Source organism: Haliaeetus leucocephalus, unplaced genomic scaffold, assembly GCF_000737465.1.
Source record: "Haliaeetus leucocephalus isolate CR32 unplaced genomic scaffold, Haliaeetus_leucocephalus-4.0 Scaffold526, whole genome shotgun sequence".
NCBI lineage: Eukaryota > Metazoa > Chordata > Aves > Accipitriformes > Accipitridae > Haliaeetus > Haliaeetus leucocephalus.
Window position 1 is genome coordinate 2,535,969 of NW_010972962.1, and position 19,448 is coordinate 2,555,416.

Consider the following 19,448-nt stretch of genomic DNA (forward strand, 5'->3'; position numbering starts at 1 on the left):
CGGTCCCGCGGGGCCTCCCGCTCCGGGGCTGCGGCTCCGCCCGGCCCCGCCGGGTTCCCCACGGAGAGGGGGCTCGGGCAGGCCCCGCTCCCGCTTCCTCGCCGGCTGCGGCCCGGCCGGCGCGTACCTGGAGAGCTGCGGCAGAACTCGTTCGCTGAAAACCAGCCTTGTCTTCGGGCATGAAACGCGCAGTGCAGGTCTGCGTAGATCTGCCGAGAACCTGTCAGTTGGCTTACATCAAACGCGTGAGCCGTTCGGGTAAGAAGTTAGCGTTCTGGTCTGTGTTTCCATGGCATTTATCACGACCCGACTGCGGATGCAGGCACCCCCACGGCTGAGGGATCGTGAGGGAGTATCACTTGTATAAAGGTGTCCTGGGAAGAGAAGCGCCAGCTTCAGTCTTTTACAGGAGCTGGGACAAGCTGGGGGCACGGCACTGGGAGACAGTCAAGTGCCGCAAGGAAGAGTGAAAACACAGACGTCTTCTTCAACATATCGGCCTCTGAAAAGTTGTTCTAAGAGATGTTGTGTAAATTAACCGTGAAGTAGAAATGGAGGATTGTAGTCAGACCAAAAGGCTGTCCGTAACAGCCTCTCACAGACTTTTTTCCCCTTGCTGGAGTGCAGGGTACACTGATGCAGGGACGCTGTTCTTACAGTCATCATGACATACCTTGAGAAATTAGCAGGTCTGAAGAGCACCACCAGAGCAGGAACATGGGGCTGGAAGTACTGGTGCTGACAACCACCTCATGGATCAACCTGCATTTTAGCAAGGGGAGGGGGTTCCCTCCTCTTGGCACTTCAGACATAGCTAATGAGCCTCACTGCTCTTAGTGCTAAAAATACAGTGACTTTCCAGCCCAAAAGGTTTGGGCAATTTATGCTCATCTGATCTTGCATCATGTGACTTTTATCCTGCTCTGTTGTTGACATCAGTGATATTTTTTAGTGGGGGAAACGTTTCATATCCTTTTGCATGTTGCCTTGCTGTATCTTTAAATTGCTCTTATAAAATAGTATTTCAGTTCCCTTGATCACCTTGAGGCCTTCTTTGCCTATTCAAATTCCTGTTTCCTGATCTTTGAAAGCCAGGCTTGTGTCTGATACTCCAGGTGAAGTCTCACTGGTACAAGGGGTTGTCTTTCCTGTCTGAACCAGACATGCATCTCGCAGTGTCTCCAAGAATCACATCTGTCCATCAAAGCCAAGTGGTGGTCTTTAATCACTTTGCCTTTTGCCTCCAGTTTTTCTTCCTTCTCTCTTTGCCAGGCAATGACTCACCTCCAGTTTTCAGCGTCAATTTTGATAGCCCCTAGATGCAAGATATTGTATTTGCTCTGTGGAACTGCCGTAAAATCTCAAGGTCGGGTATATTCTCCTCTATGATGCCCAGATCCTCTTCTCTGCTGACAGTGCTTCCCCAGTATTTGCCCCCAGCAGGTTAGTCAGTACCTTTTCCCCGCAAGAAATATGACAACACCTGCAAAACAGCACCAGAACAGCAGTACTGAATTTGTAAAAACATTCCCACAGGACTGCAGCCGAGTTACGGCCACTAAGGGTCAGCAGAGCTTGTATTTTCCTGCAGTTTTGTGGTTTCTGGTCAACAGTGTAAAGTCGGTACAGGCAGCAGGCCCTCTAGGTGGCTGCATAACACAAACAGTATGCACGCAGGAGCTGTACTGCGGCTTCTAAAAGGGAAGAAGTATAACAAGTTACAGCTTTTACATCAGCTTACACTGAAAAGGACATCTCTGTCATTAGTTATATGGTGACATCCAGGAGCCCATGTATGCTCTGTGACCAGGTGAGCAGCTACCCTTCCACAAAGGTCACTGCCAAGTCCTTGGAGCAGGAACACTGACAAACTCTGACAACGGTCCCGGCTGGAAGATCTCACTGCCTGGACTTCTACATTAGATGACTTTTTTTTTTCTTCCCCACCCTTACTCAAAGGATTTTATATAGTAAAACATGACAAGAATCTCAGTGAATGACTTTGCAAGACTAGCTGTAAACTAAGCTGCTGAACGTTGCTGGCACAAACACCTATGCATTGACACAGCCCTCACTATTTTAGATGCCACGAATAAAAAGCGGGTTCTGCTGCTGCTATACTCACTGACAGGCAGTGGAGGAACCTGAGAGCAAAAACTCTAGAAAGGCCACAGTAGAAAGCCCCACTTCTCATTTGCACAGGCCTGGCAGCCTCATCAAGGCATCTGCCCTTTGGGAAGAAAGTGGTATGATGCTGTGTACATGTGTGGCAGGTTTCTCCGAGGCCAAAAAAAGCAATCTACCTTGGGCAGAATGATGATTTGTGATGGTTGAGGTGTTTCCCTGGGACAAATTCAGAGCATCACTTCTGCTTGAAAGTTTGCACCACTCTTACTCACCTCCAAAATTGCTAGAGTGCAAGAGGCAACAACCTGCCAAAGAGGTCCATGTCTGTCTTTGCTACTGGGAGCCAGCAGGAAGGCATCCAGTCCCCATCATGGCTTTGATGAACAGTGGAAGATGCAGTGCCAGCCTCCTGCAGATCGGTTCAAGCATCGCTAGAAGAGAGTACGTCTCTAGCAGATGTTCAAGTCCCCCTTTTTTATTTCTATCTCTTCTGAAGCTGGTATGGCACTTGAGTTGGAAGTGTTGGGTTTTGCCTGTAAAGTTCAAATGCCATTTGGTTAGAGTCTCACTTGCTTATGTGATCAGCTGTAGGTGTGATCATCAGAAACTCAAGCAAACAATTCCAGAATCAATGAGGACAGTGGTAGTGAGAGGCCTTTTAAAAGAGCCCTTGCTATTGCCTTTCTGTGCAAGTTCTGCTGAGGTGAGATCATTACAGAACTCTTAATTTCTAGGGCCTAGTCATGTCCATGGGGACAAGGCAGGGTGGGGGTGTAAAAGGCAATGAGGTGGGCAACTGAGGCATTTTGCAGCTGGGAAAGTAAACTGAAGCTTGTGTTTTTGAGGAAGTCCTTTTGTTCAACTTGTCATTTGTTTTGCATGCAGCTGAGCCAAAATGTGTATTTATGAATCCACCAGTAGAGTCCTCAGACAGGATAAAGCATAGGGCTTCTCACTGCTTTTCTGAATGTAAAGTTCCCCTGGGAATTACAAGCAGTGCCCTAGAGCTTTCCCTCACAGGTTGATACCTCACAGCATTGAACCAAGCCTCTTGTTTTCATTCACCCTCTGGAAATCACAGAGTAATGCCCCCTGCATGCAACATCTGAATGACAGGACACAATCAGCACCCATTGAGAGTCTGCAGATTAGAAGTTCAGCAGCAGACAGGAGGATGAGCCATGTATATTTAGAAGAAATCACAAGTATGACAAGAAATATCCATGTAGCAAAACAACAGTATTAAAATGGGGAGAGTCATAAATATAAAAGGTGTGGTATTTAGGAAGAGAGCCAAGTGAGTCTTCCAATTGTCAAGCTAAATACGACACAACTGAGGTTAACATGAACCCTCCCTCCAGAGATCTCAAGCACGGAGTTATGGACTCTAGAGAGATAACATGCAAGTTTGCCCTTTTCGTCTTGTTTGGCTTTGCTTAATGAAAAGCAAACATTACATGAAGTTGGTTAGCATTGCAGATAGCCCCATCTTTACAGGTTCCTCTCTCTGACCCCCAGCCCTGAAACTGGCTGTTTGTGAAGTGCCAAGCATTTTTTTTCCCCATCGTCTTTAGCTGTATCTATGTAGACATTGTTTATAAAGAGATCCTTGCAATCACAAAGTCAGTATTTCTGTGCATGCAGATATAATCATTTTCCTGGCTTCCTTTTAATGAATCCCTTGCATCTTTGAGAACTTGTTTCATGCTCTGAGGCTGGAAAATTACCATCAGGCTTCTAACTGGGGATTCATAAAATTACTTTTGGAAAAAATACAGTAAATTAATACAGTATTGTAACTAAGAAGCTCACTGTTGGATTCATGCTGAACATCTCAGAGGCTTCCTCGTCAATACACTACCTGCTTTGCTTAACTAAAGCCCTGAAAACCATGGCTCCTGGTCAGAGCCTTTTAACAGATTTCTTTACTGATTACCCATTCTTTCCTCCAATGAAAACAGTATTCTAAGTGAAGTCATACAGCCTTGCTCTCACCATGGATGTAGAGTCCACTTGTGCACAGTTACTGTAGCTGGGGTGAGGTTCACCTGTGCTACCTTGATCATGTCTGAGTCTTAGTTAATCATGCTTAAGTCTGAGTTTCTAAGTAGTCAGCTATTAAACACAAAGGTTTTTCTTCTTTTTCCACAATATTCCTTAGAAGTTGTCTAGCTTTAAGTATGAAATGATGGGAGTTAAGGGGATGGTGAGTCAACTCCTACATAACCTAGCCATCATATTCAAACCTCCTGTGATTCTTAGCAAGGAAGTGGATAATCCACTACTGGAGTATTTAAACACCTCAGTATTTCAGTATCTCAGTCATCCTTGGGCAGAACGGATAGACAGTCCAAACATGGGAGAAGGGATTCTTCAAAAAATCCCTACGTCAGGTATTACTTTTCTTACCATTTTTAAGTAATAGTGGAATGAAATTCAGAAAAAAGGCCATATCACAGCCAGTTTAGTCAATTATAATTTAAATTATTACAAACAATGGCAAGACTCCCACCTGACCTCCAACAGGGCAAGGAGCTGACAAAATGTAAGTGATCCAAAAGGTGTTTTAAATTTAGTTATACTGAGGTTGTAAATCAGATGCAAATCTCATTCTATTATGCCACATTATACACATCTTTTCCAGTGGTGTAAGAAATTACTCCTATCTGTGCACATCTATGTTTAATCCATAGCTATATTCCTGAAAACATTGCTTTTTTAATCAGTTCAGTGAATGGAATAAATGTAGCAAAAAAATACATCTCAGATTACTGTGTGATAATTGACAAAAAATATTCAGACAGAATAGTCTCTCTCACTGCCTTCTAAGCAAATTTTATAAACTTTCCATCTCTTCACATTGCTTTGCTATATGAACAGCCAATCATATCAGCTACCACAACCACCTGTATTTTACTGACTTATCCCTTACTTCCTATCATTTTCCATGTCCTTGTAAAAGGGCGGGAATACATTCCAGGTTGATTACTTCTATTTGGCAGAATATTTTTCTTTTGTCTTTTTAAGGTCTGTGAAACTAAGAGGAGTCAGTGGACCTGACTGCTTACAGCATCACAAATGGAACAAATACAGCCTTGTTGAGTAGCCAGCTGTTCAGACAGAACCAGCAGAGCACTCAGAAACTTCTCCCTCATAGCAATCTGGCAAAGATACAGACCTCACTCTTTTATGTCAACTTTCTGGTAGAAATATTATTTCTTACAAACATTTCTAAGTGGATTGGATACATTCCGATATCTTTTATGAACGGATTTTGCTACATCTTAATTTCATAAGCAATGCCAATATTTCCCGTATTATTCAGGCTGCCCTCTCTTCAAGGACTGTGTTTTTGTTCCACGAGTGTGTGGGGCCTAGTCGATGATGCCTTAATTGCCAGTTGTTCCTTCTAACCTCTACCACAATACAGATATCAAAAATTCCCTGAATACCCAAGTCAATGCAATTATATTCATGGCCACAGTCATGCCTGCTCCTTGGCTACCTGGCACATTTGTGGCCTTATGGCTGCAGGGTCCTGTTCCCTTTACACATATGCACACTTAGATCAGTCTGCACCTGCCTCCACATTGTGTTGTATATAAAAAGCTTATAGCTGGTTTCCTACCTGAATGCATGGAAGACATCTTAAGAACTAAGGTAACATTATATTACTGGTCAGGAGGAGTCTTCCTGTAAGGCTATTTCAGAAAACAAATGCTTTTTTATGTTTTATCTGAGAAGCTTTCTTGCTTTGTGCATTGACTTCCCCCTAATTTGTCTCCATTTTACGTTTCACCTTTCCATGAAGAGAGAGTAGTACTGCAGGATGGGCTTCAAAGTCATAAAAAACCTGACTTTAGGATGCAGGTATCTTCTATTTTGCTTCTGTGTTTATGTAACAGGCCATAAATGTATATAAATGATAAGAAGTGCTCTGTCATACTTGAAGCATTTTTTAGATTGTTCTTGAGATTATGCCTTTCAATAGGAAAAAGAATTCAAAAGCTCTCTTGGTGCCTGTGCAAAATGCCAGCAACATCTCACCCTTTGCAGATAATCTCTTCATATAATGGTGCTAAAATATTAGCAAAAATTGCATTTAACTCATAAATATTTACAGCTATTTGAAATGCCAAAATTTTGCTCTGCGACTAGCACAAATCAACTGAGTAACATTGTGTACAATAAAAAAGTGGGTCATTGCCAACTGTGGCTTATAACTGCAACATGATTTGCAAATACATCAAATTGCTGCCTCAGGACAAGGTGTTGCTTTCAGTGCACAATGTCTTCATTGACTACTGTAGATTTGGAATAGGTTTCAAACTTCACATCTACCATAAACTGCCGTAATCTTCCTGCTTTATTTAGTCCGAGTTGATAGCTTTTTACTGGAAAATGAGAAGAGGATTCACCTCTTTAAAATAGCACCTTGACATGGAAAATGAACTGAATAAGGACAAGCCCATACAAATGATGCAAGCCCTACAAGACAGATCATCCTCTAGGCTGCCTGAAGGAGACAATTGAGAGTCATCATCTCTGGACAGTGGTTTACACAGCTGAGTCAATGGAGATGTAGTGCAAAATACAAAGACAATTGTATGGAAGACCGAAAACCAGAAAAATCCTTTCCCTTGTGAGTTTCCCAGATACTAGGCACAGCACCACATGTCCACTTTTTTCTCTTTTTGGCCCCAGGTATCCTGCATTCTTGTTTTGCCAGGTGACAGCCTTTCCATGGAAAAGTGGAGAGCTGTCTTTCCCCACCACATTGTTTTTCGTGAGCTCGCTTCTGTTATGGAGAAAAGTGGAAACTCTGAGGCTAAAGAGAACACAAGATCTGTCACTCTCACATTCTGAGGTTTGCTCTGAGCTTTAGGTTGTGCCAAAGGGGCCTAACCATTTGTATTTTAACTAGGAAGTGATGATGGCTGCCTTGAGGGTGTGGAGAGCTGGACCTGCTCTGGCTGCTGGGGCAAGCGTACTCCTAGCAGCCCTTGGGGAGCACAGAGAGACCGTCACTGAACTCAGAGGTGACCTACAAGTTTTCACAGCACTCCCTGGGACACAGGGAGTCTGCAAAGGAAATAAAGCAGAGCTCCAGGTGCCTGAAGATATTTTGGGTCAAAGAAGGAAATGTCAGAGCATTTCAGCACCACTGGCATTAAGTGGTTTTAAGTGGCAGCGTTCAGTTAGGTACCTCCAGTTTACCCAATTTCTGTTTAGATGCTGGTCCTTCTTTGGATTTAGCCCACCATTCACCTGGCTATTCACAGACTTTTCTCCAGAACGGAGTTTCCAGAGGAAGGGTCAGACAATACACCTGGCTCAACTAGTCTCATCATTCAGAGTTGCAGCACATATATAGAGAACAAGGCTAAAAAATGAAGGTCTTCCATTCCACTCATGGTTGAAATTGCTTTTTGTTTTGAAGTGTGGTCTTTGAGAAAACTCTGCCTTTAAATGCCATTTTTTGCTACTCACGTGGTCTGCTTTGTTCTGCTCCAGGCTTGCTGCCACCTGATCTATGGCTACTTTGGAACACAAAAGAAAGACACTTTTGCTGCAGGACTCCTGCTGACCTACTGTCAGAGGCAACTGCATGCCTGGTACAACTCTCCACTGAGTTGTCAGTTTGTTTGCAGCTGAAACACTCTGTGGACATTTTGAGTAAAATATATTGAACAAGTGTCTCTTCACCGTTTCTGTTGCAACATTCTTACCACAAGGAAACAGCGGGGAGCATTTTTGGTTTCCACTTTCTATAGCTCTTTCTAAGCAAATGCTGTTGTGGGTTGCTCTAAAAACACAGTTGTAGGTACTGTGGTATGATTTAAGCATTTAATCTGTCCCGATTACTTTATAACAGAGTGCAGAACACCATTCTTATGAGCTGTTTGTATTAAATCTCACACTTAAAGTGCACTTTTTATCATCAAAGTGTTTTCCAAGCATTATTTTTCCAACATCTTATAAAATTACTTGGCAAAACAAAGTGATATTATCACCATTTTACAGATAAAGAAACTAAGGTGAAGAGAATCATAGTCAGAGCTGGGACTGGGAGTTTCAGGTTTTGTCTTGTGCTCAGAACAATACTTCATGCTTCCCCTCTAAAGACTAACTATTGCCAATAATAGTCTGACTTTATCATCCTTCAGGGCATGCTGCAAGGCACATTTGCTTTCCCAAACTGAGAGAAGCTGGGAGAACAGCTCTGGTAAGAAAGCCAACAAGCCTTCAGCTACTGGGTTATTAATGCCTGGGCGATGCCTGCTCTTGGAGTAGTCTATTTGGATAATTGTGTTTTAAGAATGTGCTGAGAAGTGCTTTGAGAAAAGTGTTCCTTTTTAACTAATGAATGTTTACAGAGAATAAATATGTTAAAATAATGCATCAGTATTCTTCACATCAATAGCTACTCTCATTTATGTCCATTTTCTGAAACGGGGGGAATCAACAGAAAAGAGGCAGATGAAACAATTGTAAGTATGACATATACCTTCTTGAAGGGCATAAATGAAGAAATTGCTAAGTTATTATAGCTTGAAAGCAAGTAATTCTTTTTTGGTATTTTCTGAAGAGCAGAGAAAATAGGTAGACAAGTATGATATTATGGTAAAAACTGCTTCTGGAGGGTACTTATGTTCCCCTTCTGAGGTGCCTGCTATCTGTGATTCCTCAAAACATTATTGTAAAGATGAAAAACATTCACTACAGCCTCTGAAGAATTTTAAAATTTGCACAACGTTTCAAGAGAATAAATGTGACCTATTAGCGAAGAATACTTTTCAACAGTAATTTTCAACAAATTGGTTTGTTTTCCACTACTGTATAACATCAGCGTCTTCTCTTTTTCATTAGACCTAGTCAATTTTTGAGGCTCTGAGTGGGAAAAAAAAAAAGAAAAAAGAACATAATTGTTAAAAGCAGCTTAAGTGCACACAGCACAAATTTTGATCATTTTCTACTCTGTTACCATTTTTATTCTTGGTATTGCTCTTTCTGTAGAAGAAACCAGCAAAATCTTGTTTACTGCCAAAACCTTTCTCTAGTGTCCTCTGTGAATCCCAGATGTTTACTCACAAACTGTGCAGGAGCAAATGTTGTCTGTTTCCAAATGACCTTTTTTGATTCCCATTCAAAAACCTGCAGTCACTTAAACCTCGCCTGCTTGACAGTGCACACACCCACACAAACAGGACATTGTTTTCTATTCATCATGCTTGAAAACCATGTCTGAACTTGTGTGTTAAAAAAAAAATCATGTGGACTTAGCTGTGGGATACATATTTCTTTGGTATGGCCCGCAGCATATTTTTTGTTAACAGCACACAGAATAGGTGCAGTGTAGTTTTAAAAATTAGGACAGGATAATGCTACTTTCCCAGGGCAATGCAGTTCTTTGCTAACATTGTTTCAGGATTTGGCTGACAGCATGTATTGACCATGTAGCAATTCAAGTGTCTGAATCAGAGAATCTCAAAGTGCCACAGTCTCTAATGCCTTACTTAGACTAGATAGTAGCTCTATTAGAAAATTAGATTGCGAGTAAGTCAGCCTGAAAAAGGATGTAGATCAAAAGGAAAAGGTATCATTCCAGTTTTGATAGGTAACACTAGCTGTAACCCAGAACAACTCACAGAGGACGCGGCGGTGGCAGTCCAAGGCTTCACATCTGATACCCACAGAGACAAACTCCAAGGCTGGGAGTAGAATGAGCTACTGAGAAGTCCTGCATCTGAGGGACAGCAGATAGCAGGAGCCAATGGCAGCAGGGCAGGGAAGCATGTTTAAAACATTGGCATGTTGTTCAGGGGGCTTTGGTCAAACTGGTACAAGACCATTTAGTCGTACAGCTGCCCTCATATAACCGGTATAAGCCTACAAGCACAGTACCACCAAAATTGGATATGATCTTCTCTGGGACATTTTCTGCCCCTCAGTAACACTTTGGCAGGCAAACAGGCCTGGAGAAGTACATAACCATTCCCTACTTCAGACTACACTTCTCCAGATTAATTACTTCCCAGCTGAGACAAGTTTTCCTAGGTATGAGAGGGAAGGTTTTTTTCACATCTTCAGGTAGGAACGTCATACGGGTCCAAATTACACTGTTTCATATATATAAATAGATCTGCTAAGTGTGGAGCTGCTTTTCTTCATTTGGACAGACACTCCTTAACTAAGGAAAAGGTATTTCTTCACCTGGCAGCCAAAAGGTGTGTTTTGTCACACACACTTATATGATGGTCTTCCAGGAATGATGAAATTACTCTTTGAGAGAAAAAGTCCAGGTTCATAATGGTCCACAGGAGCCTCATTTGACCATGTCTACCTTCTTAAGGGACTCCACCTTTCAATTGGCATAGTACCAGAACAATTTGATTTTGAAGGTGTTAAACTGCTCTCTGTCCTCCACAAGCGGTAACTCTCATTCACCCAGCAGTCTGTTCTCCCACAGATATCAACACACATTGCTCTCACAGTGAAATCTGAACTGTGTATACACAGCTACCAAGGAAAGCATTCCCATCCAGTTTCACCCCAACACACACTGTACCCAAATCATCTGGTCCTACTGCAAAGAATGAAAGCAAAAGCCGTGTGTGACTACCAGGGACCCTTTAGTCTCCAGGTCAGAAAATCATTCGATTTAATGGAACCTGAGAGCATGTTCAAGTAGTTTGCTGAATAGGACTGATTTGCTCAATTGAGACCTCTGTCTTTGAGGAAAGAATCAATGCTACCAGCCCAGCTCTCCCAGGCAGCCTTACAATAACAAAACACAGAGTGTGTTCGTTAAGTAAGAACATGAAAATACCACCAGGTGAGTAAGCAGATTGCAGTTTCAGTAGTCTTTTCATCACAAACATTGTGATTTTTTTTTAATTATTATGAAAAGCTCTTTGACAGTGTAATTTTAACTAAATCATTCTCTACAAAGCTTTTTTTATTTATTCTTTACAATTTCCATCCTTAGATATTAGTCTCTTCAAAGGAAGAGCAACTTGTCAGAAAAAAATGCCTGTTTCAGAATTTAATGAGAACATTTATTCTTTCTTTGCTCTGAAGAGGATTATAATGTGATGGGTGAAATACAGAGAATAATTAGTCCCATTGGAGAGTAAACTCCAAACAATATTTTCTCTTTTCACAATCTGAACTGGGTGCGCAGGATTTGGTTTTGGTTCATCAACCAAGGAAAGTATTAGCTAACTCTAATTGCAAAATCTTTACCCTGGTAGATGTGTGAACCTTAAAACAACCAGTTTGGCTTCCAGATCCTCCGATCTGCTTCTAAGAAATTGTTTATAAAAATCCTCCTTCCACTATTGGGTTCTGGATATCATTGTTATTTTACAGCCAAAACATTCAGGGCTAAAACCAGCTCTACAGCTGGATGGGCAAGTTATCCGTATGTGAAATGTCACTTGATTAGCCTGCGAAAGGGTTTTTAGCACACACAAATTCAGATGCTCAGCTGGTATAAACTGGCACAGCACTACAGACATGAACTAGCTAATACTTTTGTCCTTTAATCTCAGAATCCCTAAATTAGACATAACATGGCCAAGGCATCACAATAGACCAAGGATGAAAAAAAGATGCGTTTACAATAATGAAAAAAGCAGAACAGATGCTCCTCACACTGTTTGTTTCAGTATATTCTCATTTTTCATTAAGAGCAAATCCTTTAAAGTGCTGAGGGGATTTTTTCAGGGCACAATCTGTGGGAACCAGCAGAGCTGTTCAGGAGAAGGGACAGAGCAAAGACCAAGGCTAAGGGAGTCAAACATCACTGGCACCACGGGCATGAGAGCAAGAAGATGCGGTTGGCGTCAACATAAAATGAATTGGTATGGGCTGAAAAAACAGCTGATCAGCTCTGCAAGGGAACTGATCTCCATGTCAGGGGTCTCATGTTATCTTGGCTTACAGCTACATTTGGCCAAAGTTTATGCTGGTCTTCAAGGCCACTGGTAAGTCAGCTAGTGTAATCAAGTGGGATTTCAGATATGCTCTCCGACTGTTCAGCATACTGATGAGGCTAATGTGACACAAGCAGCACACAGACATAGATACCTGTGACACTATCCAGAGCCCTTCCACGCAGGCCTTTGGGGAAGGGCTGGGGAAACCACACAGGAATTTCTGAGTGTCATTGTCCTGATTCACAGTCCAGGACTCAGTGCCAGACTTCCAGGTTTGTCTGGCTCCCAAAGAAGCCTCTGTCATCCTTGGTGTATTTTGAAGTAATCTATAAGGAAATGCAGTAATAGATTTTTTTTCCAGAGTGGGTATTGATGTGGAAAAATATCTGGGTAGGGCATTAGTCCCCTGGGAAATTATATTCTGGACATTATATTCCTGAGATGATCCCATTTTGTTATCAGACTTGGGCCCTTTGCCTTAAGCCTGTGGAGGCTGGTTACAACATGAGAAAAGATGACTTATGTCTTCCCCTCCCCGGCCCCCCCTCCAAAAAAAAAAATTTAAAAAAAATCAGAAAACAAACAACTTTCTACTCCCAGTTCTAGAGGACAGGGGGCTGGGAAAGTGAGAGAGTTTCAAGATAGCTGCTCATTTCCCTCTGTGACTGGAAACTAATTGCTGCAACCACAGAATACAAAATGAAAGGGAAGCAAGACATAAAAATGCAGGCAGTAACAGTCCTGGCTGCTAAATTAACAGAATTATATTATCTGTCTGCAAGACCATGCTGAAAACTTGCTGTATTCCAAATCATACTCTTTTTTATGATGGGTTGAGGCAGCATCTTGCTTTAGTTTTTCACCACAAACGTCAAAAAATAAATGATTTAAACCAGACATATGGTATTTGTGCACATTTTAGGGCAGCTCCGATTTAGCAGATGCCTTGTATTAATAATATACAGTTGTGACAGGAAATGTGGTTTAGGTTCCTGGAAAAACATAAAAGCTAATTCCATTACTCCATTTCATGGTGCTTTTCCTCAAATGCTAAACTGGTTTTGATTATACTGAAACCTTATAGTGAGAAAACTTTGTCAAGAGTATTAACTTATCGGTGCTTATCCTCCTTACACGTGTCCTCCTGCTGACCTACATTCTGGGCTACCTGTGAACAAGCCTAAAACACACAGACAAAATTGTCCTACAAGACCTGGTAATGTTGCAGAGTCCTTTTACTAAGACTATTTCAATTATTATTTTTCCTTAGAGATACTGTGTTCTGCTTCCCATTCTCTATTTATTCTGCCTGAATAAAAGCATTGAAGACTTTCAGTTTAACAAAACATTTCAACAACAGCAACCACCCCCCAAAACCTCTTATCCATAGTAACTAGACAAATCATGGTAATTGATCTCTAGAGGGAGTTTATTAAAAGCCTAAGCACAAACACTTTCCAGAACACTGCTGTAATAAGCATGAACTCAAACAAATGCTCAGTTTGCTATCTGCAGTTCGTCACTTGATACATTTTGAGCAACTGTCTTGAAAAGGTTTTTTTCCTGGGAAAAGGGAAGCACATTCTGGTGGATTAAGAAATAATACTGAAGTGAATTCACTTCAACTAAGTTTGTCTTGAATGCCAGAAAACTTACGCATCTTATGGATCATTGTATGTGAACTAAAGTTATAGTAAGAACATGTTACTTCCAATGTATCTAAATGCATATATTTTTCACCAGTAAACCTCAATTAAGTCCTGAATTCAAGAGCGTTAGTCTGATGATTAGCAAGCTATTTTATAGTCAAAGAAGGATCAAATATTTAATTGGTACCTGACCATAGAAAAGGATAATCCAGATGACAACAACAAGCAATGAAACAACCCACACCACAAACACAGACAAACATCTACAGCTAATGTTGTGTTTGGAGCAAAAGCAAATGTCTGGAGGTGAATTACAAAATTAGAAAAATCTGTGTTTTGTAAGAGCTTAGCTGAGCTGCCCACAATGGAAAGAAAGTGCTTTGAGGTTTCACAGGGCTCAACCCCTCCCCTCCAAAAATCTCTCCATCAGGGTATCAAATGACAGCACACTTAACCAATGAAAAAACTAATCAGAAGCATTACATCAAGTTTTCATTATTTCATCATGGTGCAGCGACACAACACTGGGATCTTCTGAAAACTAGTGTGTAGCTCCCACCCCCCACTGAGGTATGACATCCATGTGTGGATTTCTCCTTACCCCCTCAGCATTATAGTATTTGTCATGGCACAGCTGATTCCTGTCAGTCTAAGTGTTTGTTGTGGCTTGTGGGATCTTAAAAGGCTCCAGTATTGTAGCCTTAGGTTTGACCTGCACCTTAGCTTAGGTGTTAGGTGAACAAATGTGTGAGATGATACCCTCCACAAACCTAAGGCTAGCTTTAGAAATCTGGGGATGAATCTACTGTACAGCTGACCAGTTTTCAGACGTGGCTATGGTAGTCCTCACAATAGTAATATTTGGGAATATCATTTGAATCACATGAGGAATTATGTTTACATACATTTTGGTTCAGGCAGATTAAGAATGCCACAAAAAAGATCCCCCCTCTGAACTCGTTGAGCAAATGGGGAATGAAAAATCTGTTTATCATTCTGAAATGTTTCCTCTACTGTTAATTTCATTGCGTACATTTACTAATCTATAATAATCAATAAGAGTTTTCTGAATCATCCTTAAGATTTTCCTCTGCAAACCATACTTATCTATCTTGTAGCACCTGAAAGGGCAGCAAGTGATTTCATAAGTAAACAAGAGTCATGCTCTTTGCTATGAAGAGGTTTTGGTCTAAAAGGGAATGTCAATAGCTGAGGACTACAATTTAACCTTGCTCAATGTGAACAGCAGAAAATGAATTAAACTGATGATTTGTTCTGAAGAATGTACCCTGAAGTCTCTGGTGAGGCCACAGCTGTTTGACATACACATATAGATATATATATATAAATGCTTTTTCAAGAATTCTGCTCTACTGCTTCATAGCAGAGCAGCAGACAGAAACAATGTCCCTCAGCTATCCTTCTGCAGGCCTGCATCAATACGGATCATAACAGATCCCTCGATCCTGTACCCACCTTAAAATCATATAGTAAAAAAATGAAGATTCTTATAGTAAGAAATTAATGGCATTAAATGTACTAAACAACTTCTTAATCCTGATGGTAGACATTGCAGAGGAAGATTGTATCAGATGCTGGAGAAACAAATGCACAAAAGTTGAAACTGGAAAAATTCAGGCAACAAACCGCAAATTAGCAGCTCTAAGGATAGTTATCTCTTGGGTCAACCCTCTGCATTACTGGGGCATGCACTACCACGTGAAATCCTTAAAGCAAGACTGAATTGCTTCCTTACAGTGTACATTGTCAGTCAACTACAAGACAGCTTTCACCAGGAAATCCTGGTGAATTTCTGCAGTCTGTGTAATGCAGATGATTAGACTAAATTATTGCACTGGTCTACTCTGGTCTTAAACTACATGAAATATCAAAAATGATAGTATATAAACATTGAGGGAAAAAACAAGTATTTTGTATTAAGAAAATAGAAAACACCAGTGGAATGGAAGGCAGTATTTCAGCAGAGCCATAGCTTTGCCTCGTCAAGTCTTGAAAAGTTTCAAGTAAGCAGATTTCAGCACCTCTCTGGATAACCTATTCCAGAGATATAATACCTGCCTAATGGAGTTTTTTCCTAACATCCCATGTGAAAAATGATATTCCAAATACCAACAGATTTAATTAATTCACTAATCAAGGCCTCCAAGAAAGAAGCTAGGAAAACCTAAATGAAGAGCAGTTTGTGAAGAGCATCTAGGGAGGCTGAATGGCTCAGAGGGATCTACACTGTACATACATATTCACACGGTTGACCTGTGACAAATTGCGGTGAGAAATTTCTGAGGATTTTCAAACTTACATCCCAGCACTTTTCAGAGTGTGGTCTTTTGGGGAAAGAGATGTCAAATGGACTTCTACATTACCATTCTGAGCACTATATACGTTAATGAGTGCTTTTACATACATATATACATATACACACTCTCCAACACACACACACAAAGATTTTCAGTAGCAAGAAAATGTCTGTAAAAGCATTATAGTTCTGTATTGATAACAGAAATAATTTAACAGAAACATTTTGAGTACTTTATAAATTTTGGTAGCCCTTACTACACTATATATGTTTGCCTAACTAGAATTAAATAAACCATTGTGGAAATACTCATTTGTATGTATTTGAGTGCATGGGCATATGGTTGCAGCCAGTATTTTTAAATATGGAAAGGTATTCTTACAACTTCAGACAGTGTTACTAAGGGAAAAAATATCCTGAAAAGGCACCATAAGCAATTTGATAGGTAAGTGTTCATAATACACGTCCATGCAACTAAAGGATTGAATACCTGTGTTTGGCATGACATCAGATATTTTTCTCTGATTCCCACTCCATACTCCCCTGTATGTGGAAAGATATGTGTCCACCATAAGACTGAAACTGGATAGACAAGGATTTCCTAAATGTTGTAGGCATGTTTCCATAGCTGCACTGCTTTAATAATATAGCTAGAGAAAACCAGACACCCTCCTGGGCCTGACTACAGCTGCTTTTGGTATGACACTGAAAGCACAGAATAAAGCAGAAAAGTTTATGATGAAGACCCCACTCATACTTCCTTTGGTGCAAGATACTCCCTCAGCAGGCTTAGTGAATAAGCATATGAGCAAAGGATCAAGCACCACTAAACCTCTGAGGTGCGCGTCTGCACTACAACTGTAGCATAATGCAGAGATGGCTAAGCTGGCTTTAAATGAGCTTGCTCAAGTGCTGGACATAGTCAAACTGCAGACTAACCTGCCAAGAAGTAGGGTAAGCCCTCTGCTCATCTCCAGGCCACTGCAATTAAACTGATCCCAGTATGTGAGTCAGCTCAGGTCTTTCCACAACACACTGCAGACTGAAGTGTGAACATGTCCTTTAAAGTGAAGAACCAGTCAAAGCTAAAAGAAGCTGAGAACCTCATCAGTGCAAACATGGAAAAGAGCTGACTTGACTAATTTATGTACAGTTGTACTAATGAAAGCCTAATTAAATCTAACACTTTGGAAAGGTCAATAAACACTGTTGCAGTTGGTGGATTTCCACCCATGACTACTGAGATTTATTAAGAAGCTTAGTTTTTCCGAGAAAGGATTACCAAGGAGAGAATACTGCCAATTTTTTATGTTTTACAAAAATAGTGAGTCTAAATCATTAGATCATAGCATTACATTTCTTCTGAAAATTCTGCTTTTCTATAAACGACCAAATTATATTTCGAGCATGAACAGAGCTTATGCTAATACAGAGGCTGAGGATTTTCAATGGAATCTGATCACACGATCTGATTTGAAAGGAAATCTCTGGGAATTTGGCAAGGGTACAAGCACAGTGGGCTCCTGTACCATAATAATGACAGTGTACAAACAATCCCCTAAGAATCACCTGAGGAGTTTATGAACTGGAAAAGACCCATATCAGAGCTGGGGGGAGGGGTGGCTTTGGAACATATGTAGGACTATCTGATTTTTTTTTCTGGGTACATGCAGAATTATGTATAAGATGCGGCCAAAAAGAAAGTTTGCATAATTAAGGAATATAAAATGTTGCTTCTCCTTGCATTTGGCTTTGTGGAATTATTTGACTATTCTATCAAAATTGATTAAAGTCTCTCCCTTTAGAAAGGGTAAATGAACTAAGCAGATATACTTCTGGTAAGAAGTCTTGTACATGCATACTGGGTGAGTACTAGCACTACAAAATGTTGTTTCCTTTGCAGATTTTTTCTTCCATTGAATCCTTGGTCAGGAGAAGTACCAGAAGCTGCCATTTAGGAAGTGATGCAAAGTGCACTTCATCCTCCTTTCGTACCAATTACAGACTTCATATGCAGTCTTCAGGAGCTTTTCATTTTAATTTAGTTTCTGAAAAAATTTATGGTTAACAGGTGGAGGCTAATAGCTTCTGATGAAAAAAACAACATATGATAAATCTAAAGGTTTTGCTGTGTGCACAGGCATTGCTTGTTAAATGACATACAATATACTGAAAAGGCCCGATTTTTGCATCTGTAGGAGTTATGAGTAACACTGAAGAAGTGAGAGTCATGAGTAACACCAAAGAAGTAAACTCATTTCCACAACACAGAGTTGGTAAGTACCAACTCTTGGTGAACTGATCATTTGTACTTCTACAGCCTTTCCGTGTCCCATCCTCAAGAGCAGACAGCTATGTGAATGAAGTGACTTTGAGCCCTGCAAAACTCCATGAAAAACTGTTCAGCATGGAGATGTGGATACAATCTCTGGCTGAAGAAACCCCTAGCTGCGGATTGCTAGAAACTGAAAGGGTAAACTGAGACAAACAAGACTGTACGCTTGTCTAGTATTTAAACTTTTTACCCTGGGCTCTGTTATTAGCCCACATCATGCACAAGACATTCGAACAGGCAAATCTCTGGTCTGACTCATGACAGCTGTTCTTAGGTTCAAAGGGAAGAGAACATGGCCCGACTTTTACTCAATCAGATTTGCAGCAAACGTGAGAAAATGAACAATTGCCTTTCATTCTGGTCTCATTCACTATTTCAATCCTTCACCTTTCTGCCTGTGTGAAGCTTAATTAATTCTCTTATAGAGGCAAAGTGAATGTGACATCAACGCCACTGACCTCTAGCTCCTTGCTCCCCTGAACACATACTCACCGTTTAGCCTCCTAAATCTAAGATTTTGGACAAAACAGCAGTCACAGTCTGCCACAGCATGCAGCTCTGAAATTAAAGGCACAACTTAGCAATAATGTCATTTTGTATTTTAGTTTTGTATTATTCATTTAGTTTAACTTTCCAGAGTTAAGCAATGGGATATAAAGGACCTGGGAAACAGAGAACAAAAAGGCATAGGGAGCTCCATGTACAGAGTTGATGATGAAGATCTCACCATAAATCCTAGGCAGACTGGGTGCTCTCTAGCCACATCTTCATTCTGGATGATGGTGGGTGAGTACCTCAGAGCACTATGTCATACAAATATAAACAGTCTGTCCTTTAATATGAGGCCTCATGGTATAGGTACATCCCCAAACACAGCAGTATGAAGTGAGAAGCAGGCTCCTGCATACACATGCCATGCCTCCCAGGTCTCTGCTCCCCCCACAGAGCCCCTCCCTACTCCACAGTACAAAAAGAGTGTGCATATAGTCCTCTTCATTTAGCCCTGTGCCTTGCATTCACTGTCACTTTACAAGATTTGGCAGGCAATGTCCTACACCAACTTCCACCCTCTCATCTGA